Source organism: Macaca nemestrina, chromosome 5 (assembly GCF_043159975.1).
Source record: "Macaca nemestrina isolate mMacNem1 chromosome 5, mMacNem.hap1, whole genome shotgun sequence".
NCBI lineage: Eukaryota > Metazoa > Chordata > Mammalia > Primates > Cercopithecidae > Macaca > Macaca nemestrina.
Window position 1 is genome coordinate 154,366,816 of NC_092129.1, and position 10,724 is coordinate 154,377,539.

General features: G+C 49.5%; 2 pseudogenes; one reads left to right on the forward strand and one right to left on the reverse strand.

Moving 5' to 3' along the window:
• Positions 1 to 2,117: 2,117 nt before the first annotated feature.
• Positions 2,118 to 3,407, forward strand: LOC139363074 (PR domain zinc finger protein 2-like; annotated as a pseudogene).
• Positions 3,408 to 4,993: 1,586 nt separating this feature from the next.
• Positions 4,994 to 8,545, reverse strand: LOC105481091 (HLA class I histocompatibility antigen, alpha chain G-like; annotated as a pseudogene).
• Between the last annotated feature and the right edge of the window lie 2,179 nt (positions 8,546 to 10,724).

A 10,724-nucleotide genomic window follows, 5' to 3' on the forward strand; every position in this document is an offset into this window, starting at 1 on the left:
AACCTCTGCTTTCCCGGTGTATCCCCAGGGCGGGTTGAGTACTTTGCACTTCTTTTCAGCACTTCCCTAGAAGTGGTAGAAGATTTGGAGTTAGGGCCTCCCTCAATCTCTACCCTTTCTTTAATTTAGAGGATCACAAACTGTTGGGGGAAGAGTGGTGTCTTGGGCCCCCCGTTGATCTGATGAATATTAATATCCAATGTCCTGTAATGAAGTCATGTGTGCATGTAACATCACTTCTGCATGCAGTGTCACAGGAAAGTGGGTTCGCGGACCCCAGGTTAAGAGCCTAAACACTAAAGGCACAGAGCTAGAGCTCTAGGAAGGGAGGGATGACTGGGTGGAACCTCATCTTGTCCTTTAGTCCTGGGGCCTTTTCACTCCTCACATGGTGGGTACCGGGCATCTGGCAGGTACTGATGTTGATGGAGTCGATGGAGGGAACTGGACGGGACTGGGAAAAACAAGGTTGGACAGATAATTAAGGCGGACATTATTTTTTCTCAGTGTCAGTCATGGCTTGAAATCTGGAGAGCCCGAAGGATTATCCCGCTACCCAAAGCTGTGTTTCCTTTTCTCTCAAGCCTCATTTGGCCACAGGCCCAGTGTCAACACCAGGGGGCGCCCACAGACCATGAAGGCACCACGCACCTGGGATTGTTTGTGGTCGGCTCCCGGGTCCCTGACTTAATCAGGGGAGCCAAGACCCTACAGCCAGGTGGCCCGGATTCAACCTGCAGCTCTGGTCCTACTGACACTTTTCTTCCTGGTGCCTCAGTTTCTTAATCGGTGAAATGGTGAGGACACTACAGCACTTACCTCTGGGGCGGGTTTCTCAAAAGCAGCACTATTAACAGTTTGGGACAGAGACTCTCTTGTGGCGCGGCCTGCCTTGTGCATTGTGGGAAGTTTGCCGGCAGCACCCCCACTCACCCCCTCCCACCAATCCCCACATGACAACCGAAAACGTCCCAGGATTTTTGGTTCTCCCTTGGGTCTGGAAGCTGTACTTAGGCATTTTCCCACCTGACACTTGAGCTCATCTCTGCTTTGGTCCACATAACGTCACTTTAAAAAAAAGTTGTTTCTTTAAAGACTTTATCCATCTTTTAAACAAATCTATTTTTTTCCTTTATTTCTGCATTCAATTAATCCTCCCAAACCCTTTGTTTACTATATCTCAAAATGTATCAATTCCAATTCTAGTAATTAGCGTATCTGACTTGCATGATACCTGCTATGACCCCTGGTAGAGCTCTGATTCCTTTAGCACAGGGAATGTGTTCTCGATTCTGCTCTGGATATTGTAAATCAGTTTATTTTACTTGTCTGGGATGTTGCTCCTCACCTGTAAAATGTAAATGTGCATATGGCTTGGATTACTAAATGGTTTTATTTCTTCATTCACCTGACATTTGTTATGTACCTGCTGCAAGTCAAATACATGGCACGATATTGTTTCCTTGATCACACCACAGCAAATGAGAAAATGAGACATTATAGCAGCTGTGGCGGCACATGCCTGTCATCCTAGCTACTGGAAAGGCTGAGGCAGGAGAATTGCTTCAGCCCAGGAGTTTGAGGTTACAGTGAGGTATGATATCACCATTGCATTGCAGCCTGGGCAACAGACCCTGTCTCTGAAAAAAAGGAAAAACACAGTGTGAGCTGTCTGCATGTGCTCTATGTCTCAGGAGACCCATGTCCTGTAATTTTTCTACATGACATCTCCATGTGGTTTTTCATGAATGTTTGTCTGGTATTTCTTTTCTATCCTTTTCAATTTTCTGTACCTTCTACTGAAATTATGGCTTTTGTCAATAGCCTACGGTTATTTATTTATTTACTTATTTATTTTTACCCCTCTGCACTATTTGTCTTGTAATTGGAGTGTCTGAGTCCATTATGTTTAATGTAATTGTTGACCTCATTGGGTTTAAGTCTGTACATTGTCATTTGCTGCCTTCTAATATTATCTCTTTCTTGCTCAACTATTTTTCTTATGTTGCCTTCTTTAGATGAATAAAATCTTTGCATTATTGTGGTCTTCTCAATAAGTGTTCTAGTTAAAAATTATCTTATTATTTCTTTAATTATCTAAGAAAGCACAATAATCTGTGACTTATTATAACCAACAGCAGACCGTAACTTCCCTGACTTTCACCTGCCTGTGCAGACAGCCCAGGGGAGAATCAGTGCTCTGGCTCTGAGACACAGGGCTGGTGGAAGTAGGAGAGTGATTGGATGATGAATCTGTAGCTGCAGAGGCATCTGGGCCCCTCACCTGCATTCCTCGTAGATGTCTCCTCCACTGAATGCCTGCGACGCCCTCTCCTCTGTATGCTCCTGCCAGAGTCTCCCCATCTCCACTGACAGCAGCTCCACCCTTCTGCCCACTCAGTCCAACACTGTGGGTGCCCTTGATTCTTCTTCTCACACCACAGATAAATCCATTAGCAAGTGCTGTGAAGTCCATCTTCACATTCATCCAGAATCCCTTCACTTCCCACTATTTCCCCTGTCACACCCCAGTCAAGGTAAGCAACATCTCCATTCTGGAATATTCCACTCCTTTCCCACTGTTTTCCCCACTGCCTCACTCGTCCCCCACCTCTCAATTCTGTTCTCAGCACAGCAGCCAGAGAGAAGCTTTCAAAGGATAAGTCCTACCATGTCCCACTTTTCAACACTGTCCTCTAACTCCCCATGTCATTCAGAGCAAAGGTCAACACCCTTCCCACATCCTCCAGGGCTACCTGCTCTGTCCACACCTCTGACCTCATTTCAGTTTCTCTCTGTTCAACCCTTCTGACCTCTTCATCCTTCCAGGAACACAGACAATTTCCTGCCCTAGTGCATCTGCACTGAAGGTTCCCTGCCTGAAAAGAACTTTCCCAGGCATCCCTGTGGACAACTCCTCACATCCCTCAAATCTTTACTCCAAGGTCACATCTGCAACAAGGCCCATGCTGACCACCCAGCACAACAGCCACCTCCCTGTCCCCACAGCCCACACTCTGGATCACCTGCCACACAGCACTTGCCACCTTCTCACTCAAGCATTTTTTGTTCCTACTCTGCTTATACTATATCTATCATCTGCCTACAAAGGTGTCCAATCGTTTGTCTTCCCTGGTTCACATGGGAAGAGTTGTCTTGAGCTACACAAAAAAATACACTAATGACAGCTGATGAGCAGAAAAAAATAGAGAAAAGAAAAAAAGGTGCGTGGATAATTTTCATGATATCTGCCACTACAAATAAACAAAAAAGTCGTCACATTCTAAAGCTGTCCTGGGCCACATGCATCCCGAGAGCCACGGGTTGGACAAGCTTGCATCTAGAACGTATACACCACAAGGACAGAAATGATTCTGTTTTTACTTTAATGATGTTTTCTAAATGCAAAAGCAGTCATATCCCTAGCAGACAACAAATGTCAGTTGAATGGATGATCACTGCAGAGCACCTCCCTATTCTAAAGGCAATACCTTTATTAATATGACCTCAGGTCAAATGTCATTTTGTAGCAGCTACAGAACAATATTATCTCATGTGGACATAAATGCACCAGTGCTTTTCTTGCCAGGGCTACTTTTGTGTCCTCCCTCCCTCCCTCCTCCCACACCAACCCTCCTGCACACTGCAGCACACAAACATATATTTCTCTTCAGGAAAGATAACCCTAGGCTTATGGGTCCAATTATCCAACCACATGTGAATCTAAATTAGACTCTGCTTTACAAATCCATGAGTTTGGATTGGAGCCAGCACTAGGATTACCACAACTCAGGGCAGGAAGAAGAGTAGGAGAGAGAGCAGAAGAGGAGTTCCAATAGAAAATAACCTATGATGAAAAACTCTGGCACCTCTCCTCTGGAAGTTTCAGAATCTGCTTCCTTTAAGAATGTTGGGGAGGCCAGGCTTGGTGGCTCATGCCTGTAATCCCAGCACTCTGGGAGGCAGAGGTGGGCGGATCACAAGGTCAGGAGATCAAGACCATCCTGTCTCATGTGGTGAAATTCCATCTCTACTAAAAATACAAAAAATAAGCTGGGCGTTGTGGCACGTATCTGTAGTCCCAGTTACTAGGGAGACTGAGACAGGAGAATCACTTGAACCCAGGAGGTGGAGGTTGCAGTGAGCCGAGATGGCGCCACGGCACTCCAGCCTGAGTGAGACTCAGTCTCAAAAAAAAAAAAAAAAAGAAAAAAAAAAAAAAGAAGAAGGTTGGGGAAAAGATGGAAATACAATTGAAAGAGACCTGGAAAGAGGGGAAGAGGTATAGGGGTCTGAAAATTTTTCTTCTGATAACACAGGAACTTCTATGTGTAGGGGCCACCCTGGGTGATATCCAAGTCCCTGTTGTAAAGGTAAACTGAAGCTGGAGCCAAAACCGGGAACAAAGACACAAGGCAAATGGCAGTGAGAATAGCCTTTATTAGGACTCGCAGGTGAGGTTTCTCGGTCCAAAGGTGCCGGCCAAGGAATTAGCGCTGAGGGGCTTCTTATAGCCTGAGAGGTAGGGAAGCTGGTTTTGCAAACACTGGGGGGTCTTGAAACTACTAGGGCAGGAGTTGAGTAAGGGTCATGAGGAAGGGATCTTTGGAAACTGTCAACCGAAACTGCTGTTTAGGAACTTGTGGAATGCAGGTGAGCTGCAGGTCATGGGGGAGTGTGGTTGCCCAGCCAGAACTCTGACGCATGTAAGTCTGCGGGTGTGTACAAGGGTGAAGGGAGTCTTTAACAAAAGGCCTGCTACGCCGGGTAACGCCGCCATGTTGGGTCTAGATTCCTGCCTAACACCTGTGATCACAGGTCCTGGTGGGACAAGGTTCTACTGAAGGGCCAAGGACAATAGAGCAGCAAAGATGACCCAGCTGAGCAGTGACCACATAAAGTTCATGGTGGCCTGAGCACCCACTGTGCACAGCCCCATCTAGTCTCCTCCTCTGCAACAAATCAGCACAAGAAACACGTGTACCGTGGAAGGTTCTCATGTCTTCCATTTATTTTGTCTCTCAAATTTCAGGAATCTTCTCCTTTAATTAACCCATCAACCTCTCTTGGAAATCATTTGAAAAAGTAAATTTATACTCAGATTCTAATTTTAATAGGGAAGTAAGAAGTTATAGCTCAGTGCACCATAAAGTTGAGACAGAGATGGAGACATCCCAGCCCCATTTCTGGAACAGGAAAGGTGATGGGGGAAGGAATGCAGGTCAGCGTGGGGAAGAGGGTCATGGTGGACATGGGGTTGGGCTAGTCTCCCCACCTCCTCACATTATGCCTACAGGAACACAGACACATTCAGATGCCTTTGCAGAAAAAGAAGTCAGGGTTCTTGAAGTCACAAAGGGAAAGAGTTAACAAATCTTGCCACTCAGTCCCACACAGGGCAGCTGTCTCAGACTGCAGAAAAACATTCATGAACAAATTCATATCTGTCACAGTGAGGGGTGACACTTGAAACAGCCCAGCACATGCTCAATACATCCAAGTCAAAGAAACCTCATGGCACAGCTGTGTCCACTGTTCCCCCCAACAACCCACACACATCAGGCCCCCAGGGTCTCACATTTACAAGCCGTGAGAGACATCAGAGCCCTGGACACTGTCACTGCCTGGGGTACAACAAAAACAGGACCTGGTCAGAGCCCACAGGAGATATGGCCAGAGGAGGAAATATTGCCTGAGTGAGCTCCCCCATGGGCTCCCAACCACAAGATCCCAAGGATCTCAGGGATCAGCCTCCTTCATACTTACTTCCAGCCTGAGAGTAGCTCCCTCCTTTTCTATCTGCGGGAAGAAAATGTCCTTTGAGAGGTCAGAAAGGTGGCAGCGCCATGAGGCCCTAGAGGAAACTCCTAGTCTTGGACCCCAGAGAAGTTTCCAGAAATGTGTGACTGCAGACCCAGGGCAGGATAAGGGAAAACAAAGAAAGCAGATGTGGGTCCTGGACTAACTGCCCTCCTAAGGTCTGTCCTCAGCCAGGGACCTTCCCCTGACCTGTGATTACTGGGATCAGGTCCCCATCACTACAATCATCAAGGTGATAAATCTGTGCTTCTTTGTCACATGTGCTTTACAAAAGAGTAAGTGCTGGCACACAGGGCCTAGGCTGGGTGGGCCCATGAGTGTAGATGGTGCTTCCCAGTAACCAGGCAGGAAATTTCTACCTGGGGCTTGGAACCCTCAGTGGGACAAAAAAACTCAGACTCCACTTGTCACCCCTTCCTTACCTGAGCTCTTCTTCCTCCACAGCACAAAAGTGACCACAGCTTCAGTGACAACAGCTGTAAAGACAACCAGTCCAGCAATGATGCCCATGATGGGGATGGTGGGCTGGAAAGACTGCTCTGGGAAAGGAGGGGAAGGTGAGGGTCTCTGACCCCAGGCCCCACCACCGACTCTCTTAAAGGTCTCCAGAGGGGCTCCTGCTTTCCCTAATAGACATGATACCTCCATCTCCCTCCTTACTCCATCTCAGCATGAGGGGCTCAGGCAGCCCCTGGTGCTGCACATAGCACATGAATCTCTGCTCCTCTCCAGAAGGCACCACCACAGATGCCCACTTCTGGAAGGTTCCATCCCCTGCAGGCCTGGTCCCCACGAGCTCCACGTCGTGGGTCTGGTCCTCACTCTCCCGCTGCCAGGTCAGTCTGATCTCCGCAGGGTAGAAGCCCAGGACTCAGCACCTCAGGGTGGCCTCATAGTCAAAGACAGGATGGTGGGTCACGTGCGAATTGGGGGGGTCTGAAAGGAAGAGTCCGAAAACTCAGGCACTTTGCATCTCTCGTGGGACACTCAAGCAGCACCAGTATGTGACCGTCCTAAGAATGAACCAGATACCTGGCGCGGGAGGGGGGTGGGAGGGAGCACAGAACTCAGACACCAGCCTGGACACGGGCACCTGGGATAATCTCCTAATCCTTGGAAAGTTCTAATCTCTCAGCGGGGGAGCAGGGACTTCCGATTCTGACCTGAGTGAAGGCCAAAGGGCTCAGAGGAGCTGGAGTCAGACTCCCACACACATTTAGTGTGAGGCAGAGAGCAAGGCCTGAGGGGAAAAGTCCTGGTGCCTAAGACTGCTGTGGGGTCAAAGGAAACTCCTGATCGGTATTCCAGGGATTGTCTTCCCCTCCACTCCCTCAGAGACTTCATCCCTTAATTGTCCCAGAGAGCAGGGCGGGCCCTCAGAGTCACTCTCTGGTACAGGATCTGGAAACCCAGGAGGATTCCTCTCCCTCAGGACCAGAGGGAGGGCGCTATTCTAGTGTTGCTCCCATTTTCCTCCTCTCCTTGTGCTAGGCCAGCCTGGGAGGTCTACAGGAGATCGGGGAGGGGCCCCATGGCCCCTGGTACCCGCACGCTGCAGCATCTCCTTCCCATTCTCCAGGTGTCTGTGGAGCCACTCCACTCACGTGCCCTCCAGGTAGGCTCTCCTTCGTTCAGTCACTTTGGCCGCCTCACACTTGCGCTTGGAGATCTGAGCCACAGTGTCCACTGCGGTTCAGGAGCACAAGTCCTCGTTCAGGGCGAGGTAATCCTTGCCATCATAGGCGAACTGTTCACACCTGCAGAAGAGGCGCCCGTCGGGCCCCAGGTCTCAACCAATCATCCACTGGAGGGTGTGAGACCCTGGCCCCGCCCCCTCGGTCAGCCCCGCCCCCTCGGTCAGCCCCGCCCGCCGAACCTCGCCCCCTCCCGGACCAACCCGCAGGAATTTTGGTAAAGGCCCCTGGGCTTTTCCCAGGTAGAGGATCTGGGCGAGTCCCGCGGCCTCGGGGTGGATCTCAGACCTGGAGACTCGGGAGTACCCCGGTCGTCCGTAGGGCATGGAGGTGGGGGGTCGTGATCTGCGCCCCGGGCCGGGGTCACTCACCGGCCTCGCTCTGGTTGTAGTAGCTGCGCAGGGTCCGCTGGTTCACTCGGTCAGTCTGTGCGTGGGCCTTGGCGATCCGTGTCTCCTCTTCCCAATACTCCGGCCCCCCCTGCTCCACCCACGGCACCCGCGGCTCCATCCTCGGACTCGCAGCGTCGCTATCGAGCAGCGTCGCTATCGAGCCGCACGAACTGCGTGTCGTCCACTTAGCCCACCGCGATGAAGCGGGGTTCCCCGCGGCCTGGCCGGTACACGGCAGCGCTGAAGTACCTCATGGAGTGTGAGCCTGGGGGCGAGGAGGGGCTGAGACCCGCCCGACCCTCCTCCCCGCGCGGCTCCCCGGGTCCTGCACCACCGTCGGGCGGGCCCCTGGCCCCTCCCCGCAGAGGCCATCTCCCGATCCCGCACTCACCCGCCCAGGTGTCTGTCAGGGCCAGAGCCCCCGAGAGCAGCAGGAGGAGGGTTCGGGGCGCCATGACCACCATCCGTGGCGTCTGGGGACAATCTGAGTCCGAGTGGGTGAGCGAGGACTTTAGAACCGGGACCGCGGCGACTCTGGCTTCTCTAAAAACCTGTTACCTAATGGGAGTGAGAACTGGAGTCGCCCGGTGAGAATCCACGAAGAAGGACCCGACACAGGTTGGGAGAAGGAGAGAAACTCTGCGGAGATGGGGAATCCTCAACACGGGGCCTCCCCAATCCATACACTGCCTGTGGGGCCTGAGACCCTGAGAGCCACGCCTGGGGCCCTGGGACGTCGCCCTGACCCGCTACTCCTGTGCCAAGCGCTCTGTCTCAATGTTTCTCTGAGTCTTGGCACAGGAGCTGTCTGAGAAACCAGGGAGAACCCCTGGGCATGGGCCCCGTCCCTCTCCCTTCACTTTTCATCACTGGACTCCCCGTCCCAGAACTGGACTCCCTGCCTCCTACTCCTTACCTGTCCTAGTGGACTCTTCTAGAAGAAAAATCACCCCAGAGAGCTTGATGCCAGAGATTGAGCTTGCCCTGGGAATGGAGGTGTAGAGACAGGGCTTCTTTTTCTTTTCTTTTTTCTTTCTGTTTAAATCTGGAAAAGTTGTGCCTGAGTGCATGAGATAGAACAGAGAGCAGTTTGCTTTTTGTTTATTAACTACAGTGAGTAGCAGAATCTTGGTAACCCCTGAATGATCAGGAATCTAATTGGTGAAAAATGTGACTTTGGCCCCTTGATATATAAATGTGTCTAAAAGCCTTACAACAGGATTCACAAAGCTCCTAAGTTTCACTTTCCCAGACAATGTATCTGTGACTCCTGCTTGTTGTATTTTAAATTTACCACCATTCCGTAGCCTTGAGTTTCCCGGTGAGTCCAGGACATCTCCTCAATACAAAGCAGCACACTGTGGTACTGTATGTTGCAACCATGAGTCAGTACAGTCTTTATTCACCTCACAGTTGCAAGTGTTCAACGCAGTCACAATGCCCCTCACTAGTGCTCATGCACTGCCTGTTTTTAGGAAGTATCCACATGTAAGTGGTGTGTATATTTTTTAGGAATACTTAAACCTGATTAACATAAAAAAAGATTAGTTTCTAGGCAGACCCACAGAAGACATTAAAGGCCAACCTCAAAGGTCACCCTGCGAGGCTCTGTAGATGGATGTATTGAAATCTATAAAACAATGTATTTAAACCTAAGAATTCTGCTGCTTTGGAATTCTTTCCCTCTGCTCCTTTTCCTCACCTTCTGCTTCTCCAGCCCTTCCCTCCATCCCTCTCATCCCTCAGGCCCTCTTCTCCCCTTAATCCCCACCACCCTGTCACTCCTGAATTGTGGATTTAGCACTGTTCCATGACCTGCTACGTACGTGACTGTTCTCTCCACAGTGGTCCTGCTGCTGTGAGTCACAGTGTGTCATTTCTCCACCTAAAACACTCCAGTGGCTCCACCTTGTTCTTGTGAAGCTTCTAGAATGTCAGGCATTTGAGCATATGAGGGCATACCTGGTTCATCGTAGGGACTAAATGAATTTTTCTTGACTGACTGAATGAAATATGAGTGTATTAAATTGCATCACAGAAAATTATAAAATGTAAAATACTGAAAAAGTTAAAATATATTTTATTTTATGTAAGTAGTGTGCATATCAATTCATCAATTCATTCCACGAGTCTTTTGAGTCTCTGTATGAATTTTACAAGACTGTGTAGCAAATTGTCACAAACATTGGCTTTAAACACACCTATTTATTGTATTCATTGATTTGTTTTTAGAGACAGAGTCTCCCTCTGTCATCCAGGGTGAAGTGCAGTCACATGATCATGGCTCACTGCAGCCTCAAACTCCTGGGCTCAAAGAATCCTCCTGCCTCAGTCTTCAGAGTAGCTAGGACTGCAGGCAAGTGCCACCATGCCAAGGTAATTTAAAAAAAAAAAACTGTAGAGACAAGTGTCTCACTGTATTATCCTGACTAGTCTCAAAGTCCTGGCTGCAAGTGATCCTCCTGTGTCAGCTCCTCAAATGTTAGGATTACAGGCATGCACTACTACGCCTGGCCAAACAACACCCGTTTATCTGTTTATAGTTCCTTAGTCAGAAATCTGGGCATGATGTGGACAGAATGTCTATTCCGGGCTTCCCAAAGCTGTGTTTTCATTTTGAATCCTCCTTCAGGCTTATACAGAGGTGGCAGAATGCAGTTTCTGGCAGTTGTAAGACTGAGGTTGCTGTACTTCGCTGGCTTTCACTGTAGAGAACAGGGAGGGCTGTGCTCAATTCCTGGTGCCCACCAGCGTTCTTTCTTACACAGCCTCTTCATTTTCAAAGCCCACAGTGGAGGAAACCCCTCATGTTGAATCC